A 16843-nucleotide genomic window follows, 5' to 3' on the forward strand; every position below is an offset into this window, starting at 1 on the left:
TACTTTCTGTGATTCCATTTTATATTGTTTAGGTCTTACTTAAAATTACATTTTAGTGGTTGCTTTATAGTTTACAGTATATAGTCTTAACTTACCACAGTTTACCTTCAAGTGATATTATATACTTCGTATGCATTATCAGAACCTTAAAACAGTACACTTTTATTTTATTTCTCTGGGCTTTTTTGTTATTGTGGTAATATCTTTTAGTTTTATATATGTTATAAAGTATACATCACATATTTATTATTTCATTTAGACAGCCAATTGCTTCTCAAAAAATTTAAACAATAAGAACAAAAATCTTACATATTTATCCACAGACTTAATATTTCTTGTGCTATATATTTCTTTGTTTAAATCATGTGTGTTAGGCAGAATAATAGTCTTTTACCTCCATGATGTCAATGTCATAATTTCCAGGCCCTTTGAATATGTTAACATATATGACAAAAGAGATTTTACAGATGTGATCAAAGTTAAGGACCTTGTAATGGGAATGTATCCTGGGTTATTCAGAAGGCCCTCACTTAATCAACTAATTCTTTAAAAGGAAAGATTCTTTCCTGGCTGGAGTCAGAGGCTGAGGTCAGAGGAAGATGTGACTATAGAAGAATGATCATAGGATTGCAAAATTGCTCGTCTTGAAGATGGAGGAAGGACGTGGGCTACGCTTAGAAGTTGGAAAAGGTAAGGAAACAGATTCTCCTCTAGCACCTTCAAAAAGAAACACAACCTTGCCAATGATTTTTAGCCTAGCACAATCTGTGTCAGACTTATCATCTATAGAACTGTAAGATGACAAATTTGTTTTTGTAAGCCACCAAGTTTGTGGTAACTTGTTATAGTAGCAATAGAAAACTAATACATGATGCATCATCAGTGAGAATACCATCACCCCCAAGAGGGTGAAATTGGTTCTTGGATGTCAACATGCTTTTTATGTATAATATTACTTTTTCTGTGTAAAGCAAGAATATGCATGCAGCACATAAACAGATATACAGTGTGTCTGTGGCATTAAAACTTTATGAGTTGGTAATTAGGGAAAAAAGTCTGAAAAGACTCCTTAGGGTATGATAATAAGAAACACGTGAGAAACACTAGTTCAGAAACATATTTTCATCTGTATTATTTTCCTTCTGCCTGAAATATTTCCTTTATTGTGTCTTGTGGTGAAACTTTACCATCTGTAGATGATAAGTTATTTCAATGTTTATGCATCTGAAAAAAGCTTTAGTTTGCTTTCATATTTGAAACATGTGCTTACTGGGTATAGAATTCTACATTGACAGTTTTTACCCCTTTTTTTGAAATTTAAAAGGTGGTTGCACTGTCTTTTGTTTTTCTTGCTTCTGACATAAAATTTACTGTTTTCTATATACTCTTCTGTGTTTAACATGTCCTTTTTCTTTGTCTATTTTGGAAGTCTGTAGTCATGACTTGTTTTGAGAAACTTGATTATGCTGTGCTTTGGGGTGGTTTTTTATGTTTGGTGTTCATAGGGCTTTTCAAATCTACATATTTATAGTTTTAATCCAACGTGGAAACTTTTGGGCAACTGTTTCCTCAATTTTTGCTCTCTTCTCCTCTTTTGGATATTCCAATATAGTATATATTAGGTCACTTTAAATTGTTCTATAGATCACTAATGCTTTTCTTCATTTCTTGTTTACTTTTTTAATGTATTTGATTTTGCATCATTTCTATTGCTACATATTCAAGTTTACTAATGTTTTCCAGTTGTATCTAAGCTACATACATTATAGATTTTTCTCTCAAATGTTTTAGATTTTTTTCAATAATATTTTGGTTTATATTTATATTTATCCTGTCTCTACTTAATTTTTAAACATCTGAGAAAAGTTATACTGTCCAATGTGCTTGCTTACTGATTGTAATAGCTGTGCTGATTCTGGGAAGTATTAATTTATTAATTTTCTTTTATTATTTTACTTTCTGTTTGCATATCTGATAACTCTTGATTGTACCAGATATTCAGATATTCAGATATTGTGACGTGTACATTTTTGGATGTTTGATGCTTGCGTGTGTGTGGGTATGTTTGTAACCTTTTTTCTGAATGAGGTTACTTGAAAACTGTTTGTTTTTTTAGAGTTTTGTGTTTTAAGATTTGTTAGGTAAGGCCAGAATATTGTTTATTATAGGACTAATCTTTCTCTAGTACTGAGGAAAGAACTTAGAGAAAAATATGAACATTTCTTTAAATTCGATAAGAAAGGGTGTTATTATTGATCAGCTGTGTCAATCATGGAGAGCAGATAGAAGAGGTAGCACATTTACCCATTATCTGTATAAATGAAGGCCATCATGTTGACAACCTAATCTTCTTTTCAAAAGATCATGACAAAAACCTTGGTGGATAAAATTGTGCTGGTTATATCAGTTTTTCGTTTGTTTATTTGTGGTTAATTTGAAATTTCCTAGATGAAACCATTGCCCCCTTATTCCAAATATTTTTCATGGGATCATTGATGTCAATCTGCCACTACTTGCAGTGGATGGACAGATAACCGCAGAACCTATCAAAATTATTTCCTCAAAATGATGCAGATATGTGTGTGCGTATGTGTGTGTGTGTGTGTGTGTGTGTGTGTGTGTGTGTATACAGATATATAAAAATATTTATATAGAGAAATTTACATATTTTGTCTATATATATGCTTTTATCTACAGAAATATATATAGAGAAAATATTTCTGTAGATAAAATAATTTTATCTATAGAAATATATATTGTAGAGAAAATATTTGTATTTCTATAAAATATATATTTCTATAAAATATATATATTGCAAATATGTATTTGTAATATATATAATATATAACATATAAAAATATATATTGCAGAATACTTTGTTTTGTTTGCTGAGCTGTACAAATATGTCAGGGGCTAAGAGTGAGCATCTCTTCTAGTTTCATGGTAGAGAAGATGATGATGGTAAAGGGTCTGGACTGAGTCACAATTGAAAGATAACAAATATACTTGAGAATCTCAATTGAGCCATTCCTGAAACTAACATGAACTTTGTTATATAGGCCGAACAATTCCATTATGTTCTTTACCAATATCTTAGTTTGGTTTCCCCAGAAGCAGACCTTGAGACAAGAATTCAAGTGCAAGGTCTTTATCTTAGAGATAATACTAGCAGACAATAGTATGAAAGAAGAGAAGCAAGACAAGGGAAGGAAGACAGTCACTAAAAGCCTTCTTATCCAGGAAGTAACCACGATACATAATTGGAGTGTAATCTTTCTGGGAAACTTTAGGGGCCATGTAAAAATGTGTCTGCAAATTATCCCACCTGTGGAGAGAGGGGGTGGGGGTATCTATGTACTATGCCCTTTAATCAGATATTGAGTTGTAATCTCAGGAGGCATCAATTTCTGGAAGTTCTGGCTGCCTGGTGGGTGGCAGCATGGGCTCATGTAGCCAGAGGAAGCCCTTGGGCAATGAAATGCAGGACTGCTCGATTTACGCTAGGCTAGTGTGGACTGAGGTGAAGTTGAAGAGACATGAGTGGAGCAAAGAAGATGTCGGTTGCAGCTTCGCTGAGTCAAATTTCCATCACCTGCAACAGAGAGTGCTGGGAGAATTCAGTGTCCCTCGTGTGCTTTCAGACTTCGTCCATGCCACTATCTAGCTTTGTAGAGAAGGCAGCACTGTTTCCCTTTCTTGAAGGATCACCCTGCCTGCTAGGTGGCGTGTATGTGTACCCCGAGCTCTAAATATTGAGAATGGAACTTGGTAGCCTCTCTGCAGAGAAAGACAGACTCTTATGAAGATCAGATGAGGCTTTCATTGCAGGAGGCCTTATACTGTTTACGCACTGACAATTTCTTTCTCATGAAACTTTGTTTTCAGGGTTGTGCCCTGCCTGTGATTTGTTTGTTTTTCTTAAGTGAGAACCAGCTTTGGCTTTTAGGATTTGGCCTCAGTTGTATTTCCCATTAGTCATTTTCTCTGCAGTAAATGTTGTTGGCTGTAAAGTTGGAGTCCTTTTAGCACAACTGGAGGCGAGGAGGGGGTGCTTAAGGTTCCCTGACAAATATTGGCATTTTTCTAAAGGAAGCAAAAATAATAGCATAAGGTAAAGGAGAGTGTCTGAAGTCAGTAACTGTAGTTTTGATATGCTTAGATTTTACTCTCACCTCTTATTCTTTACCCACCCAAATCTATGGCACTAGAACATGGGAAGGAAAATGAGGCAGGCAGGCAGGAAGGGATGGTGGCACAGAATTATGCTGGAGTGATGGGCAGGTACTATCTCCCTTTGTTCTAAGATCAACCCAAGGAAGAAGGTCATGCCCTTAAGGAAGGATGGATCGTTCCCACATTCAAACTCTAAACACCATCATCTCACTTTTTATAAGAGTATTCTGATGGACTTCTGAAGTTGAATGTTAACTGATAAATGTGACTGTGGATCACATTCCCTCTTCTCTCTTGCCTCAGACCCTGCCAACACCACAACCTTCAGATCACACCCAATCAGAGAACACTTAGTGTGGATACTAAGAGTTGGGGGTGCATTGTTCAAAAGTTCTGTGATCTTTGGTAAAGTTCACTCATTAAGTCTGTATTTTAAGTATCTGATCCATTCCAGGGACCATTTTAGATACCTGCAATAAAGTGATGAACAAGAAAGACAGCCTCAGTCCTCATGAAACTTCTATTCTGATTAGATAGGAAGGAGACAAATAAGAAAGACATGAATTCAGTAGTTATGCAACATCTCTGTGACTTAGTTTCCCCCAACATATGCGAAATGCAGTCAGTAAAAACACCCATCTTGTGTTGTAAGAGTTCGATAACCTAAGATGGAATTGATGGAAAAGACCTCAGCTTATTGATACTGCTCCCTGTGTGTCTATTCTTTGATAGAGGCTGAGTTCTAAAGGTTTATCTCAGCAAAGTCCTAAAACTCAACATGCTTGAGTCAAATAAATTCTTCAAGGGACTGGCACAGAGTAGGAAACCCTTCTTGTGTACTGGACACAGACCCTAAGCCAGGTGTACTTGGACATCATTTTCTAGGATGCACAAAGAATCTTCATTCATTTATGACTTGCACATGGCAGAAGGCAAGAGAAGCTCTGGTCCTCAGCCTTGCCATTCAGACCCAGCTCCTTACTGGTACAGCCCTTCCATATCCCTTACTTCCAGGGCCTGGGAGCATTGTCTGCAATGCTTAGTGGTATCTGGATGTGCCTCCAGGTTAAGACATTACTATCCCTGCTTTTTCTGGTTTTCATTCCCTTTTCTTGTCTGCTAGGCTTTTGAAATACATATTGCAGCCACTTGTTGCCCTATTTTCTAAGCTGCCTTGAACTGCTTCCAGGGGCTGTTGCCAGAGTACCTAATGACTAAGTCACTCTCCTTTTGGCCTCTGGCAGGACTGGAAATCCTCTTGGGGATGGGCTAGCAAAGGCCCAGCCATCCTGAACCAATCAGGAAACCACAATAAAAGTGCCGACCAGGGAGTCAGTCACTCATCCTCAAAGCTCAGCGCTGAGCTCAGCATGGAGGTGGCGACCAGGCTGGGGATGCTCTAGTTTGCTTCTACAGAACCACATCAGAAGCAGAGACTCAGGCACAAAGGCAGGACCTTCAGAGAAGCCTTGGGGGGTATACCAGGGTCAACAGGAAAGAGAAACACAATGTGCTTTTGAGCCAGGAAAGACAGAGTGCAGTAAAGAAGCACCAGGCTGTGAGCCAAAGAAGGCAAACCCAAGTGAAGTAGATTTTGAATAACAATAATAATAGTTAACACCTATTTTGAACTTACTTCATGTAAAGTCTTATCCAAACACTTTTAAAGTCCTACCTCGTTCAGTTCTTCCAATAACCCTATCAGGTATGCTCTGTTATTTTTCTCACTTTCAGAATAGGAAACTGAGTCACAGACAGATTTTAGTTGACAGTGGTCCAATGTTGTCCCAGTGATCCTCTCTTACAGAACAATAGCAATCCTCCTGATTAGGAATCCTGATTTTGAAATACATTTCCCAGATGGTTTATTTGTTCAGGTGTATCCAGCACTTGTACTGGGAGCTCAGGAGAGAGAAGATAAGATAAGACAGTCCTGGTCTTTGGCTGGCTGGTTCTGATGGCCACAGCATCTCCAGCCACACATTTTGACCTGTTCTTGTTTTCATCTTTGCTTCCCCTTATTTATGGGGGTTTATATTTACAGTAAACTATTAACTTAGTGCAAAAGTAATTGTGGTTTTTGCCCTTACTTTCAAATGGCAAAAACCACAATGACTTTTGTACCAATGTAATAGTTTCTATTTTCTGACCATCTTCTACACTTTGATCGCTCTTGGTTTGCTGTCACCTATGGGGAATATGCCTCTCCTATATCTACCAATTTTGCTCTTTTGAGTCATGCCTTTCCTCCAAGAATCACGTACAGTTTCCAATGTTGCTTCCTTCTAAAGCTTTTCATAAGCACCCCACCCTCAGCTTTCCTCTCTCTCCTCTGAACTGTGAGGATGAACACTTGGCAGCAAGTTTAGAGATTTTTACCTCATACTGCCTTGCATTGTGCATTTCCTTTACAACTGAAGAGAAGTGGCCATATCTTATCACTCTTTCAGTTTCTTACATATGCTATTATGGAGAAGTTAAAAATAGCTTATGGATTAAGGAAATAATTTAACAAAAAGGATATAGTGGGCAGCTTCTAAGATGGCACAATAATCACCACCTCCTGGTATTTATATCCTTGTGTAACCCTCTGCCCTTGAGCGTGAGCAAAACCTGTGACTTCCCTTTAGCCAATACAATACAGCAACACTCATGGGCTGCCACGTCCATGGCTAGGTTATGTAAGGTTGGGAATTCCGTCTTGTTAGTAGACTCTCATTGGCTTTAAAGAAGTAAGTAGCCATGGTTGGGAGGCATACATAGCAAGGAAGTGAGGGCAGCCTACAGCAAAGGAGAAACTGAGGCTCCCAGTCACATACTATAATATGAAAATTATTCATATATAATATGAAAATTAAAGAACTGAGTTTCACTATCAACTCCATGAGGCTAGAAGCACATCCTTCCACAGTGCAGCCTTCAGATGAGACCTCAACCCTGGCTGACAGTTTCAGTTGTACTTTGAGACACCCTGACACAGACAGCCCATCTAAACTGTGCCCTAATTGCTGACCTGCAGAAATTGCAAGGTGATAAATGCATGTTGTGTTAAGCCATTACATTTGTAGTAATTTGGTACACAGTGATAGATAATTAATACAGAAAGAATCAGCAGACAAAACCTTTTTGGAAGAATTAAAATGGATTGAAAAGTAGAACTAAGAAAAGCAACAGAGTGAAGTGACAGAAATTTGAGGCTGGGGAAATGTGTGAGCAGTGGCTTTATGGAGCATTCACAAAAGAGTTCCAGACAGACCTGGATATGTAAATAGGAGGCTAACTGGAGAGGCCTTAAAGCAAAAAGAAGAAAAAGCATACCAAGCAAGAAGAAAGAAAAATGGTGATAATGTACAGAAATTGTGATAGTGAAGGGGATGTACCTCTATGAACACTGAAAAGGAGATAAGATGGAGATGCTCCATTAATACCAGATGGCCTTGACCTTTGTATAAATGCAGGTCCTTAGGTTATCTGCTGAAGGGAAGACAAGAAGAGGTCTTCTCAGAGTAGCAATGCTATTGATGACAATAAGTCACCATTTTACATCTCACTTAATCCTCACAACCTCCTTATGAGAGGTTTTATTTCCATCTACACTTCATAGATAAAGATTAGAACATTCAGCTAGATTAGGTTACTTGCTGATTGTCATCCAGTTCAGAAGTGGCAGAATTTGGAAACAAACTCAGGTCCTAGAGCCATGGTGTCATGCTGAGTTCTGAAACATTTTTCTGCATATGCTGTGGGGAACATGTGCTCTTTGCCAGTGTTTTTGTTTGTTTGTTTGTTTGTTTGTTACTGCTCTACGTCAAGAGTGCTTTGGGGACAATGGTAAAAAACATGATGGGTTTAGACTCAGGTGGAGGAAGTGGGTCTAGCAGGCGATAGAAACAGGCAGGAGAAAGGCTATTTTATTGAGAAGACATGAAGTGAACTAATGTATCAAGGCAAATATTTCAGGAGGTGGAAGACACCCAGTGTGTGAAGGTTGTAACTACTGGAGCATCTGCACACAGGAAAACATGAGCTTCCCAGAGACTTCAAATCAGAAAGCCAAGCTGAGCTGTGAGAGAAGAAAATAGTAGTGATGGGGGATGAAGGACTGTCTCCAATTATAAGGCAGATCATGGAGTAAGATAGTGAATGGAGATAAGTAGGCAAGGGATAGAGGAAACTTGTCCACTTCACTCCAATACACATTGGTAGAAAGGTTCATAGATTAATTGAATCTTTCACTGTGACTTTTGGACAAGGCATTGCTATCCCAAAATAAAAGCCTCCATTTTCTGTTTCCATCTTTATAAGAAGTCAAGCAGTTGTTATCATGTTTTTAGGAAACAAACGTAGGCTTCAAATTCATAGTTATTCTTGCCTAGTCAATGAAAACAGCAATAGGATGTAAAAATGATATGATGGCATGATGGCTCTGGATGGGCAGAGTTGGCATGAGAGTTTACCAAGGAAGATGCATACGTTTTCTAACTTTCAGAAAAAGACCAATGGTGCACTTACCTTTTTGGCATAATCCTGGAGTATTGAGAACCAGCCCTCATGTGACACTGACTGAACTGCTAAGAGGGCAGCTATGATGTTTCTTTCATATTTTTTTCAATGTCTAGCTCTATGTTTGGTGCCTAACAGGCAGTTTATAAAAGTATATTAACAGAATGAATGAGTGTGGGCATAATTTTGTATATTCCTTTGCTCAGTCCCTTTGCAGCCTATTTTAGATGAACACACACTCCAGAGAGTACCAAGAATTAGACAGCGCATACGCATTTCAGAGACTGAGGGTCTGAGAAGTCCAGACTCCTCTCCTAGCTCTCCTCCCCACTTAGAGGAAACCAACCTCTCTCCCTCTCCCCCCTCACAGAAGAGGGAGGCCAGCTCTAATGGCCTTGGCCCCAGTTTGCTTGTATAATTAATGTGGGATTTTTCCTTCTCTAGTAAAAAACGACCTTGTCAAACCAGAGACGACAAAATCTTGGTTACTGAGCAATTGTGGACTCCCGGCTGGGGTGGCATCCTGGGCCTTGCAAAGAGAAATCTAATAAAATTGGTGTCAGGGGCTCCCTGGGTGCCAGGTCCCCTGCCGCCTGACCCCATGATCCCAATTTATTAGCCGAACCCGAGAAAGCAGACAAACCTCACTGGCTCCAGACAGGAGACTTCCAAGTGGGAGCTAATGTGGGGGCTGGGGCTAGGTTTCAGCAAAAATGACAAGGGAAATGACAGGAGGTGCCAGCCGATCAGGGAGCCTAGGGGAGCCCTATTCAGAGCATCATGCTGCCTTGACAGGGCCGGTTTCAACGTGGTGGAGGAATGTGTTAGAATGGCCCATTGGGAAAGGAAGTGTTTTTTCTGTCTTTGCACTCTTATTTGCAGAGCCATCCATGGACAGCATGCCTTGCATTAGCCATGTTCGTGGGGGTCAGCAGGCATCAATAGAGGAATAGCCAAAGAATAATATTTGTATGTGGAGTTTTCATTTCATAAATTGAGCACTTGTTCAATGCAAGAGAGTTTTCAATGTACAGTCACTGTTTAATTTACCCTTCCACACAACCAAAACGCCCTGTGAAAGGAAACACTGATTTACATTGTAAACTGGCTTCACTCATTATTAGCTAAATGATCTTGGGACAATTTCTTAACTTCTTCACCTATAAAATTAGATAACAGGACTATTCTCATAAAGTGAGGATTGCAATATGCGAAAAACAGAATAAACCCACAAAAATGAGAGCATGTCACTATACTGGCAAAAATCAACTAGAAAAAAGTCTATCTCATGTAACAGTGAGAACTCCAAAATGTCTAGGAATTAGCTTAACAAATAATACATAAAACCTATGGGGAAAATGTCAAAACTCTAATAAATAATATTTTTAAAATCAGATAATTTCCAAGATATTCCATGCTTATGAATGAGATGTCTTAATATTTAAAGTTACCAATTATCTTCAAAGTAAACTATGAACTTAATGGAGTGACAATCCAAATCTCAGAGAGATTTAAAAACATCTAGAGACTAAAAAAATGCACACCAATATATATAATATGAAAATATAAAAGCCCATAAATAGGTCAGTTTTGGAAAGAAGAACAAAAAAGAGCAATATACTGCGTTAAATGTTAAGATACATTACAAAGTCATAAAAGAGAAAACAGTGTGGCAGTGGCCCCCAAAATGAATAAACACATCAGTGGAACAGAAAATAAGGTTCTCAGGAAATTTTATACATACCTGAGCAGGTGATATATGTATAAAAGATGACAGCAGAAATAAGTGGATAACGTTTTATCTGTAAGTTTTAACTGATGGTGCTGAGAAATTTGACTCACCACATGGATGACAATGGAAATCCTTTCCCTACAAATAAAAGGGTGTCCAGATGGATTAAAGTCCAAAGTTTAAAAAGTGAAACTTGAAGGTTAAACAACAATAAAAAAAAAAAAACATTATTATGAGTTTGGAGTGTGGAAGGATTTCTTAAGTCTCAAACATCATAAATCATATGTCATCAAAATTAAGAATCCCTGATCATAAATACCATGGACATGGTTAATGAACAGTTGATAGACTGGCAGAAATTACTTGAAAGTTATTTGCATGTTTTAAAATTAGCAGAGGACTAATATCTAGAAAGTACAAGAAACTCCCAAAAGTCATAGAAATAGAATAAAGGGAAAATGTATGAATAGTCAGTACACAGAAGAGGTAGCCCTAATGACCAATAAATATATGAAAAGATACTGAAACTCATTAGTAAACAGAAATATGAGTGGAGAAAAGCAATATGTATGCTATCAAATGGGCAAAAGCCCATGGGATCATGTTGGGAGAGATACGGGCAAACAATAACCTTTTGTTTTTATGAACTGCTATTTAGAGAACAGACTGATGCAACCAGAAATAACTTAGTCTAATGATGTTGGGGCATACCTTATGATGCTGCAATCTCACTCTTGTTTATATAGTATATTTGAGAGAACATCTAGCCCAACTTCATAAGGGAACATGTAGAAGATGTTCATCACAGTGGTGTTTGAACTAGGGATTGTCAAATATGACTGATAGGCCAAATCTTTCCACAGGCAAGTATCTGAGCACTCTTTATAGCTGCTTTTGTGGTATAACAGCAGTGAAATCCTTACAACCAAGACTTTAGAGCCCCCAAAGCTAAATATATTTACTATCTCACACTTTATAAAAAATATTTACTGACCCCTACTTTAAAGACTCAGGGAACATTAAACAATATAGATGTTCCATTGCAAGGGAAAAGCTAAGGGAATAATAATGGACACACACTATGGAATATTATGTTACTATTATAAGACATTAACTATGTGAGATTAACTCACAAATGCAGGAAGATCTGAATGTAAGAAAGAAAGAAACAGAAGCAGTATACATGAATATAACTTTTATAAAATTAAAATACCTATATAAAAACAACACAATACAATTTGCAAAAATATACAAAATATTAAGGTATTATATCAAAGACATTATATCAAAGACAAAAATGAGAAGTGGGAACACATGAATAAAACACACCATGAGATAGTCTTTGTATATGTTTCATGATAAAAGTGTGCTATGAAATCAGAAGTGTGATTCACTTATGCCTCTATGCCTGAGATCCAGAAAATAATGTGGAAAGTGCTGAGTATAATGTCATCATCATCATCATCATCATCATCATCATTATCATCATCATCATCTTATTATTAATCTTTTGAAAGTGAAATCCTAACTATGGAGCTAAAATCAAGAAAGAAAACATGTTTAAGACAGTCTTGTTGCATCAGTGAGCCTAGGATAATTAATTGACTGTTACCCTCTTTAGAAAAACTCTTTAGGGATCAAAAGTAATCCAATTTATGACTGAAATCTATCAATTGATGCAGAGGGTCAAAAAGGGCTTGTTTCCTGTCATAGTCACTATTTCTACTCACCAAATATTTCTGGCTCTTTGCCTTCCAGATTAGCTCTTTGTCCTGGTCTTTTAGTTGGCTGGAGACTTGTGACTAGTTCTGGCTGAGGAGCTGTTAGTGTAAGTGCTGTGTGTCCCTTGTGGACCAGGGTATCAGTTGCTCTTTCCAGATCCTCCAGAGCTCTCTATCCTGCTGGTACAGTGGCTAGCTGTATCTGCAGTGGTGGTGTCTCTTCAGTCCCTAGAAGACCACAATGGCCAGAGCTAATGCAGTTCAACAATGGATGTGTTGATTGAAACCACTGAGATTTGGGGGACTGATTTTTACTCAGCATAGCCTAGCCTATACTCTGACTGATACACCTTTCAGGTTTTCAAAGACCTGAAAACTTAGAATTGAAAAGACCCTTAAATGCCATGCAATCAAAACTCCAACGTGGGCAGAAGGAGTGAATGTTTAGAAAGAGAGCCTCAACCTTGGTGATAAAGAGCCCATATCCTCCTCAAAAGCTCCTGTCCTTTTTCACTCAACTCTTACCATTGTTGTGATTCTCCTGTTTAGGGCCAAATTTCACCTCCTGGCCACTTCACTCATTTGTATTCGTTCTGCCTTTATCCCTCTTACACACAATAATTTCTCAGGTAGGGCAGTATGACAGACAGAAGAATGGTCCCCCAAAAGATGTCCATATCTTAATCCTTGGAGCCTATGGATTTGTTACATCACATGGCAAAAGGGACTTTGCAGATGTGATTATGCTATGGGTCTTGAGATAAAAGATTATACTGCATTGTTTGAGCTGGTGCAGTATAATCCCAAAGTTTCCTATAAGAGGGATGCGGGAGGGTTTGAGTGAGAATAGGAGATGAAGTAGTAGAAGCAGAGGTTGGAGAGATGGCCCTGCTGGAAGAAACCTTGAGCCAAGGAACCCGGGCTTTCTCTAGAAGCTGGAAAGAAGAGGAACAGATTCTCCCTACCGCCTCCCTGCCAGCATTGATTTCACCCCTGGAAGACCCACTCCATACTTCTCCACAGCCTGTAGGATATAAATTTGTGTTGCTTTAAGCCACTAAGCTTGTGATAATTTGTTACAACAGAAAAAGGAGATTAATACAGTGAGATTAGTTACCATATTTTTTTGATTTTTCAGTTTCCAAAAGAGTTGCTCTTTGCTATACCTGGTTTCTTTTTGAGTCTGGTCCTCTGATCTTGTTAAAACATGGTGTCATCAATCCAGTTTGTGAAAAATGGGATTTCTAGAACTTTGTTGTTATTCTGGTTGTGACTTAAGAAAGGAAATTGTAGCAAAATTAGCACTGCCTAGAACTAGTCACCAAAGCAACACAGACTCTCTAAGCAGCTCATTGAACTTGGTTCCTACCCAGACTCTAAATAAATGTTTTTCATAGTTGATATTGCTGCCATTTAGACAGATCTCCCCAGTTCCATATTGTTCAGTTGGTTTAGGGGGAATTAAGTATGGATTTTACTGATTCCTTCAGATTGCCAGGTAAGAGTTAGTTAATGCGGCCAGGCGCAGTGGCTCAAGCCTGTAATCCCAGCACTTTGGGAGGCCGAGGCGGGTGGATCACGAGGTTGAGAGATCGAGACCATCTTGGTCAACATGGTGAAACCCCGTCTCTACTCAAAATACAAAAAAACTAGCTGGGCGTGGTGGCGCGTGCCTGTAATCCCAGCTACTCAGGAGGCTGAGGCAGGAGAATTGCCTGAGCCCAGGAGGCGGAGGTTGCGGTGAGCCGAGATCGCACCATTGCACCCCAGCCTGGGTAACAAGAGTGAAACTCCATCTCAAAAAAAAAAAAAAAAAAGAGTTAGTTAATCCATGAGTCATGTAATTTGGTGAAAACTAACTACATTAATAGTCTGTGTTGCAGCTATTAATGAGAATTCCAGAGTTTGACAAAACTTTATCAGATTTGAGAAACAGAAGAACCTGCCTTTTTAGGGCAAAACTATAATAATGCCATTTTTCATATATATATATATTCATTCCAGGGCCCTTATTGAATAAAGCACTGATTGCCTTATCCAAATCTCAAAACGGTCATATGAAGCTATTTCTAAAATGACAAAATGGCATTAAGGGTTGGTTAGGCAACTCAGCCAGTTTTCACAGCTAGCAAATGAGGGAGCTGGACTGAAACCCAGGCAGTCTGACTGTGCAGCTGGTGCCTTAAAACCATGCTACAGCATCACTCATAATGGTATCTGTATGGTCCTCACTGGCCTGTGGCTTGAATTTATCTTATTCTAGGTCCAGAGGTTGCCTAAAGTACGTGGACACTGTCCTTGGAAATGAAATGACTTGTCAGCTCATTTTTGATGTATCACATTTCTTAGAATAAGCACAAAACATTTTCCATTTGCTAAGTGATTTTATCATGCCTCTCTGGGATGGGCTTTGGAGGGGAGAGAGGAAGCAGGTTTCATGGTTAAAGCCTGAGACATACCTCTCTGGCAGTCATGGGTGAGGGGTTAGTAATGGGTGACTTCGGCCCCTCTTCATGCTCACCTGGCACAGGAAGCTCTGGGTGGTTTGGCTCCAGCTCTTGAAAACAAGCTCCTTGTTTGCCCTCCTGAGTTGATGGTCTGGTGGAGAATTTGTCTGAAGGAATTTGTTCCAGGAAAGGTCCAGCTGCATTTGACAGGAAAGGGAGAAAAGAGAAAACGAGGCATAAATCTCTGGCCTTCTGCCTCTTGCTTGGGAATCTGTTCTCTCCAGCCTGTAAGTGTGGAAATGAGTAACTGATGAGTCTCAAAGCCTTGGCCGAACGTCATACCCCTGGGCAGACATGTGGGCCCCTGAGGAAATAAATGTCCCTTTTCATAGAAAACATTTATATCCAATATTAAAACCTTACATTAGCAATTGAGCACATGAAAAATAATTCAGCATCACTAGTCATTAAGGAAATGCACATCAAAACCACAATGAGATACCCCTTCACATCCATGAGGATGGCTATAATCACAAAGACAGACAAGCAAGTCCTGGTGAGAATGTAGAGAAATTGGAACCCTCATACATGGCTGATTGAAATATAAAATGGTGCAGCTATATTGGAGGACAGTCTGGCAGTTCTACAAAATGTTAAACATGAGTTAACCACATGACTCAGCGATTTCACTCTTAGGCAGATACCCAAGAGAAGTGAAAGGTTGAGTGTAGCCTCTTGAGATAGCTTAACCATCTTGATAATCAGTGTCCCCAGTTTTCTCTCCCCCTCATTTATTTAATGTTATATTAGTCAGTTTTCAATCTGCTGATAAACACATACACGAGACTGGGTAATTTATAAAGAAAAAGAGGTTAATGGACTCACAGTTCCATGTGGCTGGGAAGGCCTCACAATCATGACAGAAGCCAAAAGGCATGTCTTACGTGGCAGCAGACAAGAGAGAAAATGAGGGCCAAGCAAAAGGGGAAACCCCTTATAAAACTGTCGGATATCATGAAACTTACTACCAAGTGAACAATATGGGGACACAGCCCACATGATTCAGTTGTCTCCCACTGGGTCCCTCCCACAACATGTAGGACTTACAGAAGCTACAATTCCAGATGAGATTTCTATGGGGACACAGCCAAACCACATCACATACCCTATTCCGTAATGATAAAAGTCTGTCCAAGATGAACTACCAGCTGCCCACCTCTCAATCCCTTCCACTCAGCCTGCTTCACCCAGCTATTCTGTCTGCCTGGCCCCTGAATGCTTTTTGTTTGAGATAGACTCAAATTAGAAAGAAGCATTTTGTGAGACATCACAAAGGGAAAATGGGACGCTGACTAAAGCCAATACCCCTGCCATCGGCAGCTATCAGAGATGAGGTGTGGGCCTCAAGTCAGAGTCAAAGTCATGGAATTAGAATAATGGACGAGAGGTGGGGACCCCGATTTCAGCAAACAATAATGAAGGGCAAAAAGAAAGCAAACTGCTCCAACATAAAAGAGAGGAGTCCAACTCTCTGGTCCCGATCAACAGCTGGTCCTCAGTGAAGAAAAAGAGATGAGTTTTAAAAGCAACAGAATATGAATCTTCACCTTAGATCCTGGGACTTGATCCTTGAGACTTCTGAAGGTTTTTGGATTCTTGGAAGCCCTTAGGAAAAGCAGCAACTCTCTTTGAAGGGTTTTCTCTGTTGGTAATTATTATCTTAAAGTAGAATGTTTATAGTCAGTCAGTTCCAAGCAATGCATCAGGCATGTCTACATGGGTCTGAACTTGACTCATAAGTAAGGCTAAAATTCTGTCCTGTGGGACTGCTGGGTCCATGTTAATCAACTTGAAAGTATCAGCAAAGGGATGGCAGGTGTCATGTAATTCTACATCCTAATGTATCTGGCTGATAGAATAATTTCTAGTTTTATTTCTTCTAGCTTTTGTTCTTTTCAATCAATCTCTTCTCAAATCCAAAGACAGCTAGTATTCTACAATTGTTATTTCTCTTTCTTGACTGTATAAATGTATTTCTAAGATTTACCACACACATTACGTACTTGTGTATAATAGGTGAATGTTTTAAATGTATTTGTCTACTGATTTGAACATAGCTACACTATGTTTTCTATTTATCATATATTTTCTGTTTTCACTTCCCCTCCCATCCTATTTCCTGTCTTCTCTTCAGATGATCTAGCTTAATGCTTTTGTTTTTGCTTTCCTTTGTCAGGAAGTTAGATATTGCCTACTCTTTTAGTAGT

This window comes from Saimiri boliviensis, chromosome 9 (assembly GCF_048565385.1).
Source record: "Saimiri boliviensis isolate mSaiBol1 chromosome 9, mSaiBol1.pri, whole genome shotgun sequence".
Classification (NCBI taxonomy): domain Eukaryota; kingdom Metazoa; phylum Chordata; class Mammalia; order Primates; family Cebidae; genus Saimiri; species Saimiri boliviensis.